We start from the raw sequence: 25,719 nt of genomic DNA, 5'->3' as shown, positions 1-25,719 counted from the left end.
TTATTATTATTGTAGATGTTGTTGATGTCTCTATTTTATATAGTATTTTACCCCCGTCCCTTGGTCATAATTAGTAGTGTTTTTGGCTCTTTAGAGCCACTTTTATTACTAATTGGTGTTTTCTAGTGTTTTCGTAGATTTGGTTGACTTTTGCAGGGATTTAAGCTTTTGGAGTATTTTCCCGAGATATTTTGGAGCAATCACGAACATTGGAGAAGCAAGAACAGATTTTACAGCCCAGGGCCGGTTAGAGCCATCAAACCGGTGATTAAGGGCTTGGTATGTGTGATACTGGGGCATTTGGACCGAATATTCAAGACCCAAAGAGGAAACCCAGATTGGCCCGAAGAATTGAAGCCCAATCGAAGTCCAAATAGTGGCCCAAATGAGCCGCCCGGCCAAAAAGGCTAGCGCCCGGCCGAGCGGGAGAAGCTTAGTCTGGCACCCGGTGACGCGCCCGGCCGGGCGCAAAATTGCAATTAGAGAAAAAAAAAGGCGCGCCCGATCGGGCAGTGCCTCGCCCGATCGGGCGCGTGTTTTATTAGTTGATGTTTAACGTAGTTTTAATTTGTTTTAGCTTAGGATTTTTGTACGGAGTATAAATACTCCTCCGTAATACGTTTTTAGGATTACTTCTTCTTCTCCTCTTTACTTTCTTTACTCTCTTAATTATTCTCTTAGAATTCTCTCTCTAAACCTTTGTTCTTAATTCTACTTTTAATTCCAGATTTATTTTGGTAACGATTCCTCTTCTCTTAATCTTAGTTATTTATTCTATTCCTTTAATCATGTCTTAATTTTTTTCTTTGATTTGTTTAGTTTTTAATATGTGTGAGTAGTTTAATTTCTAGGGTTTATGGGGATCTAATAAATAATATGAAGGGGTAATTTATTGTTGTTAATTATCAATGTTAGATTAATTTCCTATTGATTGATTTAATGCTCTGTGACTAGATTAGGCCTATCTTTTATGCATGAGTTTGACAATATTGATTCAAGATTCGAGAGATGAGAATTAATGTTTAGGTCTAGTTTCAATAGGCAGATTAATTAATAAATGGTTAAGTCGAGATTCGAGAGATGAGATTTAATACCGGTAGATTAATTCTGTGATTGTAATACGTAGCGAAAGCCCTTTACAATCTGGTTAATTGATGCATTGATGATTGACTATTATAGATTATTGATATTGCATGATAATTTCCTATTGGATTGTTTTAATGTTTTACAATTGCGGCTTGTAAAAGTATAGCAATATTAAATTGATGAATCGAGCAGATGTTAATTTGATATTAAAGGCTATTTTCAATAAGAACTTAGATCTAGTAAATTGCGAGAGCATGTTAGATCTATGTTGATTAATAAATTGCGAGAGCCTGTTAATCATGTTATTTATGCAATGTCAATGATTGATTACTATGTTTTACCCTGGAGTATTATTTATCGGTGAACCTATGCCCTAGATCCTTTTATATATTGTTTTCTCCCTATTCCTATTCTTTGTAGTTTAGTTTCATACTGAAATATAAATATTGGTTACTTAGATAATTTAGATTATAATAATTAATTAGGAGTAAAAAGACTTGTTTCCCTGTTGAGATCGACCCTACTTCCCTATCTACTTTAGTTAGAGGATTTAGGTATTTACTTTTGATTAGGGGATACGACTTTACCCTGTCAACATTTGGCGCCGTTGCCGGGGAAATGGTTTTATTTTTATTTCTGATTGTTTTTGTAGTCTAGATTATTTCCCTCTTTGTCTCAGAGAGCGTTAGTTCTCTGAAACAAATCTCACATTTGCTTCTAGTTTTTTTTGTTTATGCCCAGGTGTTCCAGATCAGATTACATCCCATTCGATCGTGAGATCGAACGTTCCTTTCATAGACAGAAAAATTTCTACAAGCAAATCCTGGCGGATTCTGGTGATAATAACAATAATCACCGCGACCCTCCAACTGATTCCAACGATTTAGAGGCATCATCAGACGCAGAATCAGAGATGATGGCTCCAAAGAAGCTTAGTGGTTATTCACAACCAAAGCTTACGGATTTTCCACATCTCACCCCTACTCCGGCTCTTGATGGGGTTCAATTTGAAATCAAACCTCAATTTATAACGATGATAGAGAGGAAGCAATTCAGTGGAGCCAAGGGTGAAGACCTGAATCTTCACATTGCTGACTATTGTCAATATTGCAACACCATCAGGCAAGCCGGGGTCACTCAAGACCAAATCAGGTAGATTCTTTTTCCTTTCTCTTTAACTGGAAAAGCTAAATTGTGGTTTAATGGCTTAAATAGAATTACACTTGGTGTAACTAACTGGGAAACTTTTGTTCAGAATTTCTATAACAAGTATTATCCTGCAGAGAGAACAGCAGTACTACGGAGTGCGATTTAGAACTTTGCCCAAGAAGCCGATGAGTCTTTATATGAGGCTTGGGAGAGGTTCAAGGACTTACAAAGAGAATGCCCTCACCATAATTTAGCACAATGGCAGTTAATCTAAGCCTTTTATAACGGCATTGGAAATTCCTCTAGAATAATTTTAGACTCTGCAGCTAGTGGGAGATTTATGAATCTTAATGTTGATGATGCAGGTCAGGTTATTGAAGATATGGCGATACACAATTCCCAATATGGGAATCCCAGAGGATTTGCTAACAAGGGGAAGCATAGTGTCGACTCTGTATCCTTTTTGCAAGCTCAATTAATCTCTATTTGCCAAAAATTAGATAACCTGAGCACTGCTAATGTAGCCAATGTTTCTGCGATTAATAATAATTCTAATGAGGCTTTCTGTGAAAATTGTGGTATTGTAGGTCATTGGGAGCAGGACTGCAGGAGTTCCGTGGAGCAAGTTAATGCCTTCCAAGCTTATAGGCAGAATAACCCATACTCCAACACTTACAATCCTGGGTATCGGAATCATCCATACCTTTCCTACCAGAGCACTAACGTTCAAAATCCACCACCACAAGAACCACAGGCGCCACAACAACAGCAGCAGAAATATTATCATCCCAATGCTAACCAGAAGAACCAGCCACAACAATCCTCTTCATCTTCCGACCCTTCTCTGGTGGAAATTAGAGCAATGTTGGTCAATATGCAAAAGCACATGGAGAGCAGAGATGCGACAATTGATCAAATTCTAGCGCATAATAAAATTGTAGATAATCAAATTGCGCAAATCTCCGCTACTCTACAAGCCCGCCAACAGGGAGCCTTGCCGGCACAACCTACTAGGCCTACGGATCAAGCATTTGCAATTACTCTAAGGAGTGGTTCAAATTATGAAGGGCCCTCTATGCCCAGAGTCAATGAACCTGTTTTACCAAATAATGCTAATCTTGATTCCATTAAGCCAAACAATGTAGTTGATAGCCCTGCAGGGCTAAAGGATAATACTAACATATCTAACTCTACATTGCAGGGTACAACTCCAGAAAAGGTGGCTACTCCAGACAAGAATAAGAATGCTCCAAAGTCAATCATCAAACTTCCTTTCCCCAATCGTCAATTGAAGACAAACTTGGATAAGCAGTTTGGTAAGTTCCTGGAGGTGGTAAAAGATTTGAAGGTAACAGTTCCCTTTACTGAATTGATCACACAAATCCCCTCATATGCAAAATTTATGAAAGAAATTTTGACGAGAAAAAGGTCTATTAGTGAGGTAGAGACAGTAGCTTTCACTACAGAGTGTAGTGCCGTACTTCAAAATAAGTCTCCACCTAAATTAAAAGATCCGGGTAGTTTTTCTATCCCTTGTCATATTGGAAATCTCTTGATTGATAATTCATTATGTGATTTAGGTGCTAGTGTTAGCGTCATGCCATTATCTGTGTGTTCTAAGTTGAATATGGGTAAATTAAAAGCTACCAATATAACTCTACAAATGGTCGACCGTTCTTTCAAATACCCCTTAGTTGTTTTAGAGGATGTCCCCGTTAGAGTAGGAAAATTTTATATACCTGTAGATTTTGTTGTTCTTGATATGGCTGAGGATATGCAAACCCTAATTATTTTGGGTAGACCATTCCTTAACACTGCAGGAGCAGTCATAGATGTAAGAAGTGGTAAGCTAACACTATCAGTAGGGGACGATAAAGTTGTTTTTAATCTGAATAATGCCCCCAAAAGTTCCATGACTGAGGAGAAATGTTTCAGTGTTAATGTGGTTTTAAATTATTCTAACAAGCCCCAAGCTCTTGAAAAAGATCCCTAGGAGGCGGTATCTTCTGTTGCATCCTTTTCAGATGAGATAGAAAAATGGCAGAAGGAAGGCGATGCAATAGAAAGAGCACTCTACAATGTTGGTCTTGGTTTCGAGGATGAACAAGTGGAACCAATCGAGCAAGTAGTGCGAATCGAGCCTACGGTAAGTGTTCCACCAGATCGAGTTGCAAGTGTTGAACGTAATGACAATTTGAAGCAACATTCGATCGAAGAAGGGTTTTTAGTGCGCAGCATTGAAGATCCCCCAGTCCAAGTCAAGGAGGATCCACCAGATAAGGCGATTTGGCGTCCCACAGGTTATGTCAGGAAGCCGCATCGCAGCCTACACATCGTTAGACCGGGTGAGAAACCACCCGATCAAGCGTTAAGCCAAGGGTCATAGAAATTGTACTTGGTAAGAAGGTCGTGCGGGACCTAGATAAACCAGCGCTTTGGGGAGGCAACCCGCATTTTTAATGTTTTTTAGTCTATTTTTTCTTTTTTTTTTATGAGAGGATAGATGAGGGAATTTAACGAGTTTTATGAGTGTTTGTACAGGTTTGAAGGGAAGATTTAGCCAAATTTTGGACAAAAGACGAAAATATCGGTTGGACAATTTAGCCTCGGGCCCGATCGGGCGAAGCTCGCCTGACCAGGCGCGAGAGTAAGGTTCAAAAATAAAGAAATTTTACCCGATCGGGCGCGAAATTCGTCGTATACGGACTAATTCGTCCGCCCGATCGGGCAAGCCTCGCCCGACCGGGCGCGAGAAGGGCGAACATTTTGGACTAAAAATCGCCCGATCGGGCGACTGGCGCCCGACCGGGCGCGAGAGCAAGACGGAAAATGATAGTCAGATCGCCCGACCGGGCGAGTGGCGCCCGACCGGGCGAGTGGCGCCCGACCGGGCGCGAGAGGTAACGTAATAAGTGCGAATCAGATCGCCCGACCGGGCGAGTGGCGCCCGACCGGGCGCGAGAACTTGCTTCAAATTTTTCCAGATCGCCCAACCGGGCGCGAGCCTATCCGCCCCCCTTCTTCTTCTTTCGTTCGTTCTTTCTTCCTCCATTTCTTCTTTCCCCATTACTTTCTCTCTCTAAAACTCAAATTTTCTCTAACTTCTCTCTAAGATTTCTCCTCCATTACTAACCCAAATTCAAAACTCTTTATATATTTGTGATCCTCTCTTCATCCTCTTTACTCTCATACAATTTTTTTTTAGTTTTAATTCAATAAATTTTCGACCCATTTCTTCAACATGGCTTCAAAGAGGGCTAGATCCATTTTTGGTAGGAGCTCCAGTTCGAGGGAGGAATACGAACCGGACTTGCAACTACCGTATTGGCCGACGATCCGGATTGTGAGCCGGTAAAAAAAGGAACGATTGGAGCATTTGGTCGGTCGTGAGGTAACTCCTTCTCGGTGGTTACACCGCCCTACCTTAGAATCATTTGGTTTGTATGATTTTTTTAAACGATTTTTGAATGATATTGGCATGAGAAAATTTGTTGACATGCACTATCCTACATACCGAGAACTTACCTGTGAATTCTTGTCCACTTTTCATGTTGTTAGTAGTAGGAAAAGGCCTAATTTATTTTTCAGGTTAAATAATAGAAATATTAGTTTAACTTTTGTTGAATTTTGTAAAAATTTTGAATTAAATTCTGAATTATCTCACCAGTGGCATGCAGATTATAAAATGGGTGACTTATATTATGCTTTGACTGGTTTACCTGCCCCCGACCCCCAACATGCTAGTACCAAACCTATTCACCACCCTGTCCCAAAAATCTGGCAAAGATTTGCGGGTTTGTGTTTTTTAGGTAGGGCTGAGCCTCATAACGCTCAAACTAACGAACTAGCTGTCATAGGAAACTATGTTTACGGGTTCGGGAAATTGAACATAGGCAGGTTTATAGTTCACCATTTGAGTAGGCATGCCACAGCCAGCACCACTTCCAAGTCTCCTATCCGTTTAGGTGGCCTTATCACTCGAATAGCGGTGAAAAAGGCCGGTTTTGTAGTAGACGGACCCCACCAGCTGACTAACTGTGGACCAGATACCTACATGACTGCTAGGTATTTTGAGGATGTGGGGTGGGTTAGACCGGATAGCGAGCAGACACCATTTTGGTGTATTCGGACTGGGAACGAGCAACCTTTGCCCATTTTTCCCTTACCCATTCCAGACTTGACCGCCTTTCCCCCAGGGCAACTTTCTTACACTTACGATGCTTTAGTTGCCAACGCTAGGGGGCAGGCACCACCACCACCAGTTCCACCACCCCAGCCTCAGCCCGAGGTAGCTTTCTCTCCACCTCGTATGTCCCATTCTGTCCCTCATGTTGACTCTGACCCAGTTTGGGATCTTCAGAGTAAAGGTCAGGCCCTAGGCCGTATTGAGCATTCACATACTGACCTTAGGAGGATGGTAGGCTCCATAGACCAGAGGTTAGGGTATCTAGAGAGGAACCAAGGTAGAGCTCTCTACCCTATGTACGATGATTATGCTCGTCGGGGCAACATTCCCGACGACGCTATTCACCCTGACTAGTTTCAGTCACCACCCCAGGGATACGATAGGGATCCCACTGCCCGTGGTATTTACACTGACTATTCTTCTTTCTTCGGGTACGGGCAGGACATTCCTTTCGGGGGACCGGCGGGGGGGACTTTTCACGCTGATTATTTTGGTGGTAGATCTTCTGGTGCAGGTGGTGCAGGTGGTAGTGAAGGTGCGGGTTTCGGCTCGTTAGACGAGGATGATGATGATTAGCTATGCCGGGCTAGTTTCCGAGCCACTGAGGACATTGTCTGATTCTGGCTTGGGGGAGATTTTGGTTTGGCATTTTTCTTTTTCTCTTTTCTTTTATTTTTAGTGTGTTTTCCTAGGTTAGTTTTCTTGCTTTCTAGGTTAGTTTTATTGCTTTCTTTATATATAAAAATACAAAAAAAATTGGAAAAATAAAAAAATCAAAAAATACGTTCCAATGAATTATAAATTATGCTTCCCTGTGCCCCTTACTTGAGAAAATTGTTTTGATTCTTGGTATTTGATGATAGGCATTGTGGATTAGTTGATCATGATTTGATGTTTGATTGCCTTGAAACCTTAACATGCGCCAATTTTGTCCAACTACTTGTGAATATAGTGCTTGACTAGTTGATTTGGTAAGGAATGTGTGATAGTTCCATAATTCCTGTTATGTCAATGAATTTGAGTATTGGTTTGCTACTATTAGTAATATTTATATGATTCATTATTATGCACATTGTGGAGGACGAAGGCATTTGTTCTTTTAGGTAGCCTCCAGATATTGTAGATACATTTGTTCCCTTCTTGCTATCCATGTTGTTGCCTTGACCTTTTGTTGTTTATTAGCCGCATTACAAGCCTATTTTGCCCCATTGGTTACTAGTCCCAAGCTTGGCTTGGGGGAGCTATTAGTGAGTGAGGTGAGGGAGTTTGTAGTGTGCTTATTATTTGCACAACTTGGGTGGGGTTTGAGAAGTTGTTTTGTTGTTATTCATGTTTATTTTTGATGAGTTTGAGAGTTATATTTTCTTGAAAAAATAAAGCATGATGTTATTAAAAAAATAGAAGTTCAAAGAAAAAAAAATGTGAAAAAATAAGTGAACTTCAAGAGAAAAAAATGTTCAAATGTTCTAGTTGGAGGGTGATCAAAAGGAAAAATAGAGCCTCAATGGAAAAAAAATTCAAGTTTTGAAAATAAAGTTTGTTTATTCACTCTATTACTCCATTATTATATCTTATGAGTGAAATTGTAAGAGTTGGGTCTATTTATTATGATTGGAGTATATTTGGTTGATGTTAGAGTTGGTTATGTAGGAGATGTATGATCATTATTTATTTTGATCATGGGTTTTATTAGGATATGGCTCCTTTAAGCATACCTTTTCTCTCACTTATTCCCAAATTTATCCTACCCTTTACCCTAGCCTTACATTACAAGCTTTAAAGACCTTCCGACCTTTGTGCATAGAATTGTATGAATGTGAAAGTGTTGTTTATCAATGCAAGTTATGATTTGACATATTTCGAGTCGACTAGTAGGATTGAGCGTATATTGTTTTTATACACACGAGAGTGTGAGTTGGGAGGGCATTGTTCACATAAAGGGGTTGGATGGAGAGCGATCGAGTACATCTTTTACTCGCCACATAAATGAGAGTTGAGTGTGTGAGCACTAGTCTTGAATTCTATATGCTCTTGTGGTTTGCTCTGTTTGACAATTGTTAGGGAAGATTGGTAATTAGAGGGATTTGATTGGTTGATTCTGAAGCATGTTTATTTGATTTACCTTGGATCGTTTATGCTTGATTTTTACTTTTGGGATGAAGTATATTTATGGATTCATTGATGAGATCTTTGCTTAGGGACAAGCAAAGGTTTGGCTTGGGGGAGTTTGATGTGTCTATTTTATATAGTATTTTACCCCCGTCCCTTGGTCATAATTAGTAGTGTTTTTTGGCTCTTTAGAGCCACTTTTATTACTAAATAATTGGTGTTTTCTAATGTTTTCGTAGATGTGGTTGACTTTTGCAGGGATTTATGCTTTTGGAGTATTTTCCCGAGATATTTTGAAGCAATCACGAACATTGGAGAAGCACGACCAGATTTTATAGCCCAGGGCTGGTTAGAGCCATCAAACCGGTGATTAAGGGCTTGGTATGTGTGATATCGGGGCATTTGGACCGAATATTCAAGACATAAAGAGGAAATCTAGATTGGCCCAAAGAATTGAAGCCCAATCGAAGTCCAAATAGTGGCCAAACGAGCCGCCCGGCCAAAATGGTTGGCGCCCGGCCGGGCGGGAGAAGCTTAGTCTGGCGCCCGGTGACGCGCCCGGCTGGGCGCAAGATTCCTACTAGAGACAAAAAAGGCGCGCCTGATCGGGCGCGTGTTTTATTAGTTAATGTTTAACGTAGTTTTAATTTGTTTTAGCTTAGGATTTTTGTACGGAGTATAAATACTCCTCCGTAGTACGTTTTTAGGATTACTTCTTCTTCTCCTCTTTACTTTCTTTACTCTCTTAATTATTCTCTTAGAATTCTCTCTCTAAACCTTTGTTCTTAATTCTACTTTTAATTGTAGATTTATTTTGGTAAAGATTCCTCTTCTCTTAATCTTAGTTATTTATTCTATTCCTTTAACCATGTCTTATTTTATTGCTTTGATTTGTTTAGTTTTTAATATGTGTGAGTAGTTTAATTTCTAGGGTTTATGGGGATCTAATAAATAATATGAAGGGGTAATTTATTGTTGTTAATTATCAATGTTAGATTAATTTCCTATTGATTGATTTAATGCTCTGTGACTAGATTAGGCCTATCTTTTATGCATGAGTTTGACAATATTGATTCAAGATTCGAGAGATGAGAATTAATGTTTAGGTCTAGTTTCAATAGGCAGATTAATTAATAAATGGTTAAGTCGAGATTCGAGAGATGAGATTTAATACCGGTAGATTAATTCTGTGATTGTAATACATAGCGAAAGCCCTTTACAATCTGGTTAATTGATGCATTGATGATTGACTATTATTGATTATTGATATTGCATGATAATTTCCTATTGGATTGTTTTAATGTTTTACAATTGCGGCTTGTAAAAGTATAGCAATATTAAATTGATGAATCGAGCAGATGTTAATTTGATATTAAAGGCTATTTTCAATAAGAACTTAGATCTAGTAATATGCGAGAGCCTGTTAGATCTATGTTGATTAATAAATTGCGAGAGCCTGTAAATCATGTTATTTATGCAATGTCAATGATTGATTACTATGTTTTACCCTGGAGTATTATTTATTGGTGAACCTATTGCCTAGATCATTTTATATATTCTTTTCTCCCTATTCTTATTCTTTGTAGTTTAGTTTCATACTCAAATATAAATATTGGTTACTTAGATAATTTAGATTATAATAATTAATTAGGAGTAAAAAGACTTGTTTCCCTGTGGAGATCGACCCTACTTCCCTATCTACTTTAGTTAGAGGATTTAGGTATTTACTTTTGATTTTTTTTATTAAAGATAATTTTCTTCTTTTTGTTTATATATATATATATATATAAAGTAAAAACCAAAAATAAAAGCTAACTTTAATGTCTATGTATGTTCTTCGAATTTTTTCTGTGGATCATAATGGGTAAATGTAATAATGTGCATTCTGTTTTTCTACATAATATCATCGAGATATTTACTTTTCCAAGTTGTTTCCACCCATTTTTAATATTCCACATTGTAACCCAAGGTACCTTTAGTTTGTACAATGTAACCCTGCCCTAATCCATTCGTTAACTTAAGTTAACTTTCTGTTAACTTCAAAATAAATAAATTTAAAAAAAAACAAAAAAAAACCCTAAAACACCCAAACACTTCTCTCTCCTCCCTCACAAGTACCCACCACTGCACCTCCAGCCGCACCTCTAATCCAGCCGCACCACCGCGACTTGCTCCTCTCTCCTCGACCCACCACCGCGACACCCTCCTCTCTCCTCTCTCAACTCCTCTTCATGCCCAGATTTTTCGACCATTTTTCGAAAATATTTGGGCAAACGTCGAACAAATTTGACCAATTGAACCATAATTCGTGCAACTTTTCATTGGAAAAATCAATTAAAACAAGTTTTGTGTATTTAACCTCAATCAAATTGAACCAAAATTGATAATTTAACAATTAAAATCAAATTAGGGGAAAAATAAGGGTTTTATATTGTTTTGAACCAAATTCTTTGATTTTAATATTAAAACAAATATTAATAACTTAATTTTGCAATTTAAATCCAATGAAACAAAAGCCCTATTTGTTAAATTTCAATTCGAATTAAATTCCTCCGTTGCATTCGAACACTTTCTTTGGTGGTGCACTAGGTGGTCGTGGGCCTGTGATGGGTGGTCGTGGGGCTGTGATGGGTGATGGTAGGAGCCACTGGTGGGGTTCGGCTCGCGTGTGGAATTCGGTGGGTGGCTTGGGGTCTGTTGGTGGGTAGGGTGGTCATGAGGGCTGGGTTTTGGTGGTGAGAAAATATAAAACTAACGACAACAGCAAGCTAACGACAACTAAATAGTAGGGTTACATCATACACACTAAAGGTTCCTTGGGGTTATAGCGTGGAATTTTAAAAATGGGTGGAAAACAACTTGGAAAAGTGAATACCTTAGGTGTACTGTGTAGATTTTTTTTTTTTGAAAAATATTAATATTATAAATATTTTTCAGATTTGATAGTCAATCATGGTCCCCAAAATAATTACGTCGTGAACCTTAATGATCATGATTAAAAAAACATACATAGTTAATAAATGATATTTTATAATCGTATTTAAACAAAAATTAATTTAAATATGTCATATGATAAAAATAGAATTTTTTGGGTCACTCATTATTACCTCAAAGTTCATACGAGTTAAATTCAAAGAACACCAATAAAGGATAAATTCAAATTAAAGAACATTAGAGCTAAAACACATACAAAATAGAAACGGATTTCACGAAATACCACTCAGTTTTAACAAAATTCACCAAATACCACCAACTTTTTTCAAATTCACCATATACCATTCAATTTTTACACATTATCACACAATGCCTATTTTTGTAACAGACGTTAGGCTTCCGTTTATGATACTTTAGAAATTCACCATATACCATTTTCAAGAAATTTATTTCACCATATACACACTAATAAAACTTATTTCACCATATACCCAAATAAAAAATAATAAGGACTATTTTTTTAAAATAAAATAATAAAAAAAACACTAGCCATAATCATTTCAAACAACTAGTTTATGTATAAAAGCAGCTACCTATAGACTAGAGAGAGTAAAGCACAACTACATTACTAAGTTCATTTGCAAACATGTATGCATAGTAAAGCACAACTACATTACTAAGTTCATTTGCAAACATGTTTGCACATTCTAAATCTTCATCCTCATGTTACAAATCTCCATACGTGAAGAAATAGTACAACAGCAAAACCTTGAGGTTCGTGGAGAAATATGTTCAACTATCGATGCTTTGGTATCAATAGGACTCTGTAGGCTATGACAAAAATCTCATTATTGCTAACAATTGCAACTTTAGTTAGCATTATGTCTTTATAATAGACACTAAGATGTGCACCATCTATGCCTATTATGGGTCTACATCTACCCAAAAAACAATTCACCTAAGATGCAAATGAAATAAAACAAGTCTTGAATTGTGATCCTTCATTTTGACTGTTAGTCCAGGTAACAAGTGCATGAGATCTTGGATTTGTAGTGCATGAGATCTAGGATTTGTAGCTTTAATCATCTCAGAATAATTGAGTAACAATCCATACAAAATAATCAAAATCCCCATGAATTTGCACTCTATCTAATGCCTTCACTTTGTAGAATATAACCTCAACTTCACATTAAGCATGTATCTTTCCATGCACACTCACCGTAATGAATCTACTAGAATGTCAGGATTTGCCTTCAAATCTTGAAACAAATGCCTGCATAGCCATGCTAAAAACACCATCGGATTTTTTTCAAGCCTCCCACAAGTTTTGTTGTTGGTGGTTTAAGTTACCTAGGTGGAAAAGTTTTTAAAAAGTAGTCATTATTATTTTTGGGTATCAGGTGAAATAAGTTTTATTAGTGCGTATATGGTGAAATAAATTTCCTCGCAATGGTATATGGTGAATTTGTAAAATTACACAAACGGCAGCGTAACGCCTATTAAGAAAATAGGAATTGTGTGATAATGTGTAAAAACTGAATGGTATAAGGTGAATTTGAAAAAAGTAGGTGGTATTTGGTTAATTTTGTTAAAACTCAGTGGTATTGTGTGAACATACGCACGAGTCAAGTTCAAAGAGTATAAGGGATAAATTTTCAAAGAACAATGACACAAAACACATACAAAAAATTAAATGTGTACATACATGTCAAATTCAAACACTATAAGAAAACAACCAAATTCCGACGGACACGTTATTCTGTCGGAAAAGTCGAAATGACCGACGGATTTTTATTCCGTCGGGTATTTCCGACGAAATTTTTTGTACTTTCTGATTGATTTTTCCGTCGAAAATTACCTTTTTTGATGGATAAACATTTTGCCGGAAGATTCCGACGGAATATAATTTTTTTAAAAAAGAAAATTTGTCTAGAAAGGACATATGTGTTCACTATTTTGTCGAAAAGGACCTTATATGTTTAAAGTCGTCTAAAAGGACCTTATTAGTTGATTTTGTTGTTTGGGGGGGCCTTGAGGTTGGAATACGACAATAATTGACTTTTTTCTCTGACGTTGACCTCTCATGTGACCTTAAAAAATGACCCCCTTTTCTTTTTATCCATGATTTCCCTCAAATTCCCTTATTTTGATTTGTGTCATTTGGGGATTAGAAGAGAAAGAAAACCGTGGAAAAAAAATGGCGTCATTTTTTAAGGTCATGTGAGAGGTCAACGTTAGATAAAAAAAGTCAATTATCGCCGGATTGTTACTTCAAGGTCTCCCCAAACAACAAAATTAACTTATATAAGGTCCTTTTAGACCACTTTAAATATATAAGGCTTTTCCAGACAAAATAGTGAACATATATGTCCATTCAAGACAAATTTTTCTTTAGAAAAATAAATAAATGAACACCTTTAGAAAACCCTAAAACCCTATACTCTTTTCCACCTCTCCTCTCTTCCCTTTTCTTCTTCTCTATGTCTTTCCTCTTCTCTCTCCTCTCGTTCTATCTTCTCTTTGTTCTTCGCTCTCCCTCTCGTTCTTCTTCTCCTTCATCTTCTACTTCTCTCCTCTTCTTTCCAATCTTTCGACCACCTTATATCTCTCACCACCACCGCCAACACTAACCATCGCCGCAACAACAACACCACCAAGACCTACATCGACATCAATAACAATTTTTTTTTTTCGCACTTTCTTTCTCCTTATGATGAAAACAAAGGTTTTCAGGTTAAATTCGACCATGAAAAAAAACTCTAGATCTAGAGTTTTAACGGTCGAATTTGGCCTCGTAAACCCAATTTTAAGAATATGTATGGTTGAATTAGTATGTATTTTTTTTATCTGAATTTTTTGAATAAATATGGTTGTGGTGGCTGTTGAAGTTCGGGTTTTGGATATTGGGTTGGGATTTCAATTTTTTTTTTTTCTTTATTTTTTTGTTAATTTTTGGGTTGAGATTGTTTGTTTTGGCGGCGGTGGTGGTGGTTTTAGGTGGGTAGTGGGGTGGTTTGGTGTGATTCGGCTGAATTTGTTAGGGTTGGGTTGGTAGATCTGTGTTCGTTTGGGGTGGTAGATTGACCTTTTATTTATTTGGGTGGATTAGGGTTACATGGGTGGGGGTACTAGTGGGTGGTGTAGGCTGGTGGTACGGGTTAGGAGGGCTGGTGTGGGCTGGTAGTTGGTGGAGATGGGAGGCAATTTTTTTTTTTGGTTTTTATAAAATCATTTTCCAGCCCACACCAGCCATCGGAAAAGGCCTTAATTTTTTCTACAAAATGTATTCTAACAACCAGTTCCGATGGAATTTCCGTTGAAAGGGTTTTCCAACGGAAAATAGGGTGTTTCTAACGAAAAAATTCTGTTGTTATTTTCTTGTTTTCTAGTAGTGAAAGAACATGCATATATACATAAATATATATATACATAAATATATATATATATATATATATATACATAAATATATACATATATACATAAATATATACATATATACATAAATATATACATATATACATAAATATATATATACATATATATATATATATATATATATATACATATACATACATATATATATATATATATATATATACATATATATATATATATATATTTTCTTTATGTTCTAAATTTTTACTCGTATGTTCTAAATTTTAAATCTGATGTTCTAAACTTTTCCTTATGTGTTCTAAATTAACTCAAATGTTCTAATTTAGTACTCACATGTTCTAAACCATAAATTAGTTAAGTTTAATGTCATAAATTGTAAATAACTTGTTCCAAAATTTTAAATTATATGTTCTAAATTTTATATACGAACCAAATTAAAATATTATAAGAGATAAATTCAAAGAACATCATTGCTAAAACACGTTCAAGATTAATCTGAAATTCAATATTAAATAAATCATATAAAAGATTTACATATATTGTTAAAGTTAAATTAACAAAAATAACCCATTTATAAATATATATACTATGACAAAAATTTACGCAGTTAAAATGTAATCAATTATTTAGAATCAATCAAAGAAACTGAAATTTATTTTTAAATCAATATAATTAATATAATATAAACTAACCAGTACATGGAATAACACATGCCAAGTTTTTTGTATATAGATATATTATAGGTATAAGACAAGTGAATCATAGAGCGATATTTTTCAACCCCACATTGATTGATTGATGAAATCAACCCCCTCTATTCCATTCAAAAATAAAAATAAAATAAAAACATATGTTGATATTTCTTCAATTTGTTCTTTATTAAGTTTCTTTGTTTGGTAGATAAATACTTGAATTATCCGTTGACAATATCTCCACCGGTAACAAGTTAGAAGATCGTTAACTATATAGAAAACAAACTCTCAATCAAGTTATTGTATACAATTTATCAAAATTTTAAGGAAAAATTGCTCCCATTAATCTGAACTTTGCCCCATTCGTCGAAATTAATCCCAACTTTCGCTTATTATCTATCACTCCCAACTTTAGGGGGTATTAATTTCTATTGCACCCAAATAACTTGTAACCGGTTAATCAGGTAAACATTGTTGACTTGTGATTAATTGCACACGTGTCGCATCATGATAGGCTTAAATTAAAAAAAAACAAATTAAAAAAAACCACGCACAACCACCTCCACCACCACCACCACCCTCAATCGCCGTTCATCCTAACCCAGACTCTCATTTTCACCGGAAAACGGTCGGACAACCCTCGACTTCCACTAAAAACCACCGGCCTTCCTCCACCACCCATCCCAGACCCCGGAAACAACCTTAGCATAGTTATTTTCGTGGCTAATTGACGGGGAAAGGGGTGCCGTTTTCGTGGGAAGGGGGTGAAATTGAGGGTGAGGGAAGGGAAAGGGATGGATTTTGAGGGTGAGGGAGGGATGGGCGCCATTTTCCGGCAACGGGGGAGGGGTTTTCGGGGGTGGGGGAAGGAAATGGGTGAATTTCGAGGGAAGGGGAGTGTTGGGCGGCGGATATGGGATTTTAAGGGTGGTGTTCGATGCAAGGGAGGGGTTTTTGGGGGTGGGGGAGGGGTTTTCGGTGGTGGAGGAAGGGGTGGGGTGGCTGGGCGGCGGTTTCCGATGGCGGGGGGAGAGGTTTTCGGGGAGGGGGCCGAAATTCCGGCGGGGTGGGGGTGGGGGTGTGGTGTTTTCTGGGAAAGGGTAGGGGGCTGGGTTTGGTAGGTTTTTTTTTTTAATTTTTGTTTTTATTTTTTTTCTTTTTTTTTAATTTTTTTTGGACCTATCACATGTTGACACGTGTCTAGGTAACCTGCTACATCAGGTTGGCTGACCTGTTGGGTGCAATAGAAATTAATACCCCCTAAAGTTGGGAGTGATAGATAATAAACGAAAGTTGGGATTAATTTCGGCGGATGGGGCAAAGTTCAGATTAATGGGAGCAATTTTTCAAAATTTTAATTAATGAAATACAAATGTTTTTTTATATAATTTTGGCGTTACATGAACATAATGTTTATAGTCTTAAAATAATTCCTTTGTTACTATTTGATATGAACATTTAATTCTTCAAAAATAACATACAATATAAATAATTTAAGTTTAGAAAAAAAAAGTCAATGAATTTAAAGTTTCAATTCAGTAAGTTCAGCAAAAATAAGATGAAGATTAGAACCTAAGAGAGTTTGTGTTCGAGCATTAATATATTTGTAAAAAAGAGGATTATATTGGTAAAGTTGGTTAAATAATTTAAAATAGTAATTAAAAATTTTAGTACGTGTAAGAAAAATGTGGGTGATAAAAGGGGAGAAAATGTAGGTATTTTAAAATAAAATAATTTAAACTGTTAAGAACTTTTTAAAAATAGACTAAAAAGTAAAATGATGCGAGTAATATCATTTAGAAATAGAGTAGTGTATTTATATGGATAATGCTATACATATCTTTTAGAGCTATATATAAGCATTAAAAACACTATTGAAAATTTCCTTCAAAAAAAAAACATTATTGAAAATTGTATATAATTAGAAATTTATGACGAAAACACGCATAAATCAATGTAATTAGTGTATGCTATATGTAGTATTTTCACATATATATAAGGAAATTTTGTGAAAAACTACCTATTATAGTCCAGAATTTGCGAAAAACTACCTATTAAAAAAAATGTTGTAATTGACTACCTAATTTTTTGAAAAATGTTGTAATTGACTACTTTACGCCGGATTATGAAGGAGTTTGACCAAAATTCTCCGGCGTTAACTTGTTCACGTGACACTTATGACCCTTTTCTTTCCCAAATTTTGTCACAAATTTCCCACACGATGGTCACTAAGTGTCATGTGATCAAGTCAACGTTGGAAAATTTTAGTCAAACTTCATTATCCGGCGTAAGGTAGTTAACTGCAACATTTTTCAAAAGTTAGGTAGTCAATTACAACATTTTTTGAATAGGTAGTTTCTCGCAAATTCTGGACTATAATAGGTAGTTTTTCACAAAATTTCATATATATATATATATATATATATATATGTGTGTGTATAATATATATATAACAAGAAACAATTAATGGAAACACAAGGAACCAAAATATACCATTAGGATGGAGGAATTGGCCAGTAAAGTAGGACGAAGTTTGGTTACTTGCAAGAAAAACATAGGATGGTGCGAGTTCGTAAGGTTGTCCTGCTCTATCCATTGGCGCCTGTGAACCAAAAGTTACAATCTCATCTACAGGAAGTGAAGCCACTTCTAAGGGAGTCCAAATGGGGCCTGGTGCAACCCCATTCACTCGTATACGTCGGTCGAGGAGCTGACGGCTGAGGCTCCTGGTGAAGCTGACTATGGCTCCTTTGGTGGCAGAATAGTCAACTAGTGTTGTTGAACCTATGTATGCCAAAACTGAAGCCGTGTTGATTATGCTGCTTCCTTCTTTCATGTGCTTCAATACATGCCTAAATGAGATTAAAAATCACAAAGACGGTCAATGAAGTTTGTGGATAGTGTAAAATCTCAAACGTTACAATTTAAAATATATATATATATCAATTATAATTAATTAAAATACCCCAAGTCAATTTTGGAAAAAAAAAAAAAAAAAAAATCCAAGTCAAAGAGAGTTGAATAATTCTACATTTTCATCTTGGACCAAAAACATCTACCCAACATTTTGACTTTTCCCATGACTTGCATAATTTAGAAATTCCAAACACTCGGTGAATAGTGAGATAGGAGTCGGATAGCTAAATAAAGACTAATTATGTATATGAGATTTAAGCTTTGGTTTACTTAAACTTTTAGCTTTTAAGTACAACCTACATTATGTTTCAAAAAAAAAAAAAGTACAACCTACATTAACTAATTGAGTTAGGATTCGTACGATATTGCCTAATTTTATATTATTTTGTTTATGTTTTTGTAAAATCATATAATGAAATAAAAAATAGTTTAATTTATCAAAATCGTAATAATTTTGAAAACGAATTGACAATAGATTTCTTGTTTTTGGATTTTGTTTCAAAAAAAAACAAAAACCTAATGACCATGAAGAAACCCTCAATAATTAGTTTTGGTTGAAAAAATGAAATCAATAAAACAAACACAGAGTTATTATGATTTGATAATTTGATTCGTGATATATATGTTTAAATAAAAATATGGAAAATTTTACATTTGCTACCAACAAAAAGACCCTACTTCACATTTTTTACCCTTTTAATTTTTTATTTTATATTACTACCACCCAAACACACTAACTGTTATAATCACTACCACTTGACTTACACCGTTAGTATTTCCGTTACCACCACCCAACCACCGTCCAACCACCACTCCTTCCCACCCACCAGCTGCCAATCCGCCGCAACCACCACTCACCGTCCAGCCCAGCCACTAAGCCACTGCCATAGTTGCCTGAGCCCAATCCCCTGCCGCCCGCAACTCCGACCACCCTGATTGTCGGCGCCGGCGTCGCATTCCCAGCCCCTTGAAAACCCGATCAGCCCCTCTCTCCCCTCGAAATCCACCTCAATCTCAGCCCCTCTCCCCTCGAAAAAAAGAAAAAAAAAATAGAAAAACCTAAACTACCCAGCCACCACCCCCGCGCCACCACCCCCTTCCCCCCCAACTCACCGCACCCCTCCCCGAAACCACCACCCGCGTTGCACCACCATCCCCAACCCACCTGAACCCTCCCCCTCCCTTTCCCGCAACCGCGTCGCCCCCAAAAACCCAAAACCCTCGTCCCAAAAAAAGGCCAAGAATCTGGCCTTAAAAGGCCGAAATCGGCCGGTTAAGGCCACTGAGGCCTAAAACCGGCCGATTTCGGCCATTTGTGGCCAGATTCGTGGCCGTGGTGGGATCTAGGGTTTTAGTTTTGGTGGTTTTGGGGGGCGACGCGGTTGCGGGAAAAGGAGGGGGAGGGGGAGGGTTCAGGTGGGTTGGGCTGGTGGTGCGACGCGGGTGGTGGTTTCAGGGAGGGGTGCGGTGAGTTGGGGGGAAGGGGGTGGTGGCGCGGGGGTGGTGGCTGGGTAGTTTAGGTTTTTCTTTAATTTTTTTTTATTTATTTTTTTAATTTTTTTGGCCAATAATAACACGACACGTGTCGTTATAGACCCACTTAACGGAAAATCTAACGGATTCCGTTAAGTGGTAGTGATTATGAAAGTTAGTGTGTTTCGGTGGTAGTAAAATAAAATAAAATTTTAAAGGGGTAGCAAATGTGAAATAGGGTCCTTTTGCTGGTAGCAAATGTGAAATTTTCCTAAAAATATATCATCTTAAAATACTTACTTTGCCATGAAAATATAGGCGAAGATGTTGATTTCAAATGTTTTCTTCACTTGTTCCTCTGTGATTTCATCAATACTCTTTGCATAGTATTGTACTCCTGCATTATTCACCAACACATCTATGCGCCCAAAGTGGCTAATCACCTCATCAACCACGTACTTGCATTCCTTTTCGCCTCGGCGGAACTCGGCTGGAATGGCAATGGGCTCACCTGCATCATTTTCTTTGGCCGCTTTTCAAATCAAAGCCAAAGCATCATCGGCATCTCTATCCTCTGGCCCTTTAACATACGTGAACGCCACGGTTGCGCCCTCGAGTGCGAAATAGTAACACACTGCTCTTCCTATCCCTGAATCACCTCCTGTTACCAATGCCACCTTTCCCTGTAATAACGATAATGTTCAACATTTACAATCTTCACTTTTGTATTATTAACACCAAATTAAGTTTGGGTAATTCTACAAGGTGTATCTTTGTAAAATTGCAAATTTTAATTGCTGGATTTAACTATCTCAAGTGACATACATTCGACTATTGCATACTCCCTCAATCACTTATTTTTTTGCTCCATTTAACCTTTTACGGTTTTCAAGACGTGTCTTCAAACGTAGATTATTTCTCCATTTTTTTTATTAATTCAACATAATAACCTACTCTTCTTATTAATTTAAATAAGTCACGTACTCTCCCCACCACAAAAACCACCCCCAACAACCCAACCCTTGACCAGCCCCGGCCTTGACCAACCCGAACCAACAACCCACAACCCAACCCGATCCACATGAAACCACCATCCACCTACCAGAAACCACAGCACCTAACCTCCCAAATTAATCTCTCAACCATCCTAAACCAGTCCCCCTCCCAAAACAAATAAATCCATTGTATAAGGAATGTGCAAAAATATGCTATCAAGTAGAACCTTCCATTGAGTTTTGAGGTACATTTATTATGTTTTCATAGGACTTATAATTAAAGAGAGGATACATAGTTACTAGAGAACACAAGTATAATGAGTAATAAGGACAATTTTAAAAAATTGATACAAATAATTCTTAGTTTAGTAAATTAATGTATAATAAATAAAATATTTAAATGCAATCAAACATTAATAAAATCTATTGACACATCATTGAGCATGCACCCTTATATTAATAGCATACTAGAAAATATGTAAGGAGTGCAATGCTTATGTATTACCCTTAGAATTGTATGTTTAAATAGATAACAAATTGTGAAAGTAGTTGCAATGTTGCATTAACATCCTAAATAAATAATTTTCATTGATTAATTTTAAAAACCTAGATTAACATGAAGAAATGAAGCTAATTAAGCTAAATTAAATGATGTAAGTCTTACATGAAGCTTTTTGGAAGGTATATAATGAGGATCGAAAGAAATAGGAAGTGGATTCATCAAATATTGTTTTCCTGGTTGAGTTTCCTGCTTTTGTGGTGGGAATTTCTGGTCCATACTTGCCATTGTTACTTCAAAACACAGCAAGATAACCAGAAAACATAGGCAATCGGTCAACTTATAATTTATCTTCATTGTTTTTCTCGTTTTGTAAGTTTGTATGCCGTAGTTAGATAAACAGGTAGACCAACCCAAAACTATTTATGTAGGCAACAAAGTTTACGGTATTCTTTATTTATTTATTTATTTATTTTATTTACGTGTGGGAATAATTATAAAAAATTAATATTTACAAAGTCGACATAGAAAATTAATCTAACAAGATTTCATATAACTATTTTATTTCTTATAAATTAGTGAATATAGTTACAACTTTTTAAAACCTTAACTAGTGATGAGTGATCTCGGGCGTTGCCTCGAGTTGCTATTGTTGTAGACGTACAATCGGTAATTTTTTTAAAAGGCTTTTTAAAACTGCAATTGTCACTGTCAAACCATAATTGAGTTATTCTTTGAATGTAGTTTTTTTATTTTTTAATTAAACCTTGTGGTTTGTAGTTATATGAACTTTTTTCCATACAAACAACATAGTTGATATTAGCTTAGATGGTTAAATAGTCATATATCTTTTTAGAGGTTGAGAGTTCAAACCTCCTTATCCTTAAGTTTTTATATGGACTAATGTTGGCATGTCGACGTTTTAGGAACGTCTTTTAATATATTAGTATAAATTATGGGACAATCTTTAAGAGACGGAAGTACTCAGTGCTTGTTTATTTCACCTAAGTTTTGTTTACCTGATTTGATCTGAACTTATATAATCTAATATAATTTGCTAATTGTCTAATTTTAGTAAATTTTGACTTCATATGTAAGCTAATTTACAAGGGTAAAATATATTAAAGGGGATCATTTTTTTTAGGAGAAAAGGGGGTCTTGTTAGATTTGCAATAACGTGTAGGGGGGTCTTGTTAGATTCGCAATAATGTATTGTGTATCTTAATAATATGTAATTTTCATAGAATTTATAGATATCTATATTTACAAGAAAAAACCCGCATATAAAACGGTAAAGTATGTCAAAGCTTATTTTTCTTGATTTAAATATAAGTAAAAAGAAGATGAACTAAACATATTCTTTTAATTCATGCTATGGCGACAACTTAGATACATCAATTACAAAATAAGTGGGCTTTAATCAAAATTCTAACATGGGTTGAGACTAATTATGTTCTACTGTTTAATAATCTAGTCTAGTTTGTAAAGTCTCTTTGTTCTTAATATTGCCTTTTGGCTTACTGTTCTTAAATACTTGCGACATTTTGAAATTTTAACACGGAACCATTATTATTATATTGTTTGTCTTTTCATTGTTTTTCTATAACTACATTTTAGAAAAGCAAGTGTTGTAAGTTAACTTGCAAGTACGGAGTATTTGAGAATGGAGAAGGGATTATAGTTGTTGATCCATCATGTACTCGTTGAAAATGCAACTTGTAGCATAGTTTTACACGGATAACATGCACAATAAAAATATAATTATTCGTACTATGTAACAATTATATATGGATGTGAAATGCCAAAAATTTAATGCCTGCCAATTAAGTGCCAAAATATCAGCAATACTATGATAATGATAGATGAGGAATAATATCGAGACAAATCATTTTCTTGATTAATTAACATAAGAATACTAAAGATGCACGGCAATTTCTAACACTTGAAACCATCCTTTTTTTTTTCTTTTTTTTTTGTTTTTTTTAAGAGAAAGACAAAACAGAAATTTCATTATCAATGTTGAGAGGTTTGTTAAAGAACAGATGGTTTCACAAATTAAATGCAATATTCAATGATTTGTTAATGCCTTTAAATGGATGGAAACTATAAGCAGTTGACAAGTGGAGATTAAATTAGTATCCACAAAGTTTCATATGTGGCTGGCCGCACTGTACGGGCGTACGGCCAGTCACAATATAATTTTTTATTTTTGTAATTCTTTTTTCTCTGTCTTCTCTATCTCCTCTTTCTCTCTCCTCTGATAATTTCTACTTCTCCAATTAGCCACCATATCACCCCTTCACCAAACTATCTCCTCTTTCTCTCTCCTTTCTTCTCCAAAAAAGGGCAGAATACTTGCAAAACAAACCACCTGCAGTTACAAATGAAGTACGCATGTCCTCCACCAACCCGTCGTCATACTCCGTGAGCTCCTTATACTCCATCATCGGAAAACAACTTAAAGGTTTTTAAAGCCAAATTCGGCCATAAAAACTATAGATCTAGAGTTTTCATAGTCGAATTTGACCTTTTTAGCCATATTTGAAGTGAAATTCGAAACAATTGTTAATTTTAAAGGTATTTGTTCGATTTAATTTTTTTTTCTTAACGATTTGGTTGTGAGTTCGGTTGGATCTATGTTTGTTTGTGGATTTGGTGTATGGTGAAGGTGGCGGCATGGTGTATTGGGGGTGGGGCTAGTAGCGTTTTGGGGGTGGTGGTGGGTCAAGGGTTACTATTTCGGGGGTTACTTAAGGGATTACTAAATGGGTAGGTCGGGGGTTACTTAAGGGGTTACTAGATAGGTTACTTAAGTGGGGTTACTTGGGAGATTATTTAAGTGAGGTTAGTGGAGGGGGTTAGTCGAGGGGTTACTGAGGGTTTACTTAAGTGAGGTTACTTAAGGGGTTACTAAGTCGGTGGGGTTATTAAAGGGGTTACTAGGTCGGAGGGGTTACTAGAGGGGTTACTTGAGGGGTTACTAAGTCGGAGGGGTTACTTAAGGGGTTACTAGAGAGGTTACTAGATGGGTTACTTGAGGCGTTACTTGGTCCGGTCAGTTACTTGGTGGAGGGGTTACTAGATTGGTGGGGTTACTAGGTTAGTGGGGTTACTTTGTCATTTGTTGATTTGACACTCTGCCGCATGGTGCGGATTGCCGCATCAAAAACACACTGATTAGTTTTTTTTTTTTTTTTTTTTTTTTTTTGAAAGACGTTTAATATCAATTTTATTAATCAATGGAGAAATTGTCCATTAGAACATAAGGAGAAATTACAGAAGGACAACTTCCCTCTTGCATTACACGCACTTATTAGTATCATTTGTAGACTTTATAGTCAAATTTTTTGATACGTTCAAATTGGAAATCTTTTACGGTAGCACGTTACTGATTTTGGAAGTTTTTAACAACTATGATATTTTCTTGAAATAGATTTTATAATTGGCGGGCTAATCAACGCTCCGGAAGCATTGGAGCAACTCCATTGGTTATAGGTAGTAGGTAGGGATTTGCTTGTAATAATTTTTAAGTCTCTAGCTACTAGCTTGACCATTGGAGCTATAAAATACAATCAGCTTGTCCAAGTTAATGTTTGAGAAAAAAGTTCCAAAATTTTTGGAGATAAATATTATAATAATTAAATTTATAAAACTAATTGAGAAAGTCAAGTTTATATAATTAGCAAGCTAGTAGCTAACTATTGGGTACAAAATAGCTACAAAGAGGATTAGCTAAAAATTATACATGGCATGGCTAGCTAAATTAACAATTGGCTTACCATCGGAGATGCTCAATAACATAGCTAAAATTAGAACTTTTAAATTGAAATGAACATTAATTACACTGATCGACTCTTGATTTTGCATGTACTCCAAAATTAGTACCATTTAAAAAAAAATTAATTGATTATTTAACGTGTTAGGAGCGTTCGTTAGCAAGATCTGTAACACTTTCAAATGCATATGAAAGCATTAGTAAATCAACACTCCCTAAAACTTTTATGTATACTCAGTGTACAATAATTTTAGCGTAAATGGACCAATTTTAGGGTAAATTTTTAATATTTTGGATAGTATTTTATCTATTTAAAGGTGATTTCTAACTCATTGTTTAGTTTTTTTTTTTTTTTTTTTTTTTGTACCCATTAAAAGCTGATGTTTTAGAGAAAGGTTTTTTTTTAAAAAAAAAAAAATCAAGGATGATATACTTACCTGAATATATCAAAGTTGTACCCAGTTAATTCCGCAGATAAACAAAATATAATCACCTTTTTAAGTACCAAT

The 25,719-nt window shown here is 36.1% G+C and overlaps 1 pseudogene; it reads right to left on the bottom strand.

Annotated features, from left to right (window-relative positions):
- Positions 1-17,820: 17,820 nt before the first annotated feature.
- On the bottom strand, positions 17,821-21,820 carry LOC110725980 (annotated as a pseudogene).
- Positions 21,821-25,719: the final 3,899 nt, after the last annotated feature.

This window comes from Chenopodium quinoa, unplaced genomic scaffold (assembly GCF_001683475.1).
Source record: "Chenopodium quinoa cultivar QQ74 unplaced genomic scaffold, ASM168347v1, whole genome shotgun sequence".
Taxonomy (NCBI): Eukaryota; Viridiplantae; Streptophyta; class Magnoliopsida; order Caryophyllales; family Amaranthaceae; genus Chenopodium; species Chenopodium quinoa.
Note: the sequence above shows the minus strand (reverse complement) of the source record. Positions and strands in the feature narration are given on the sequence as shown.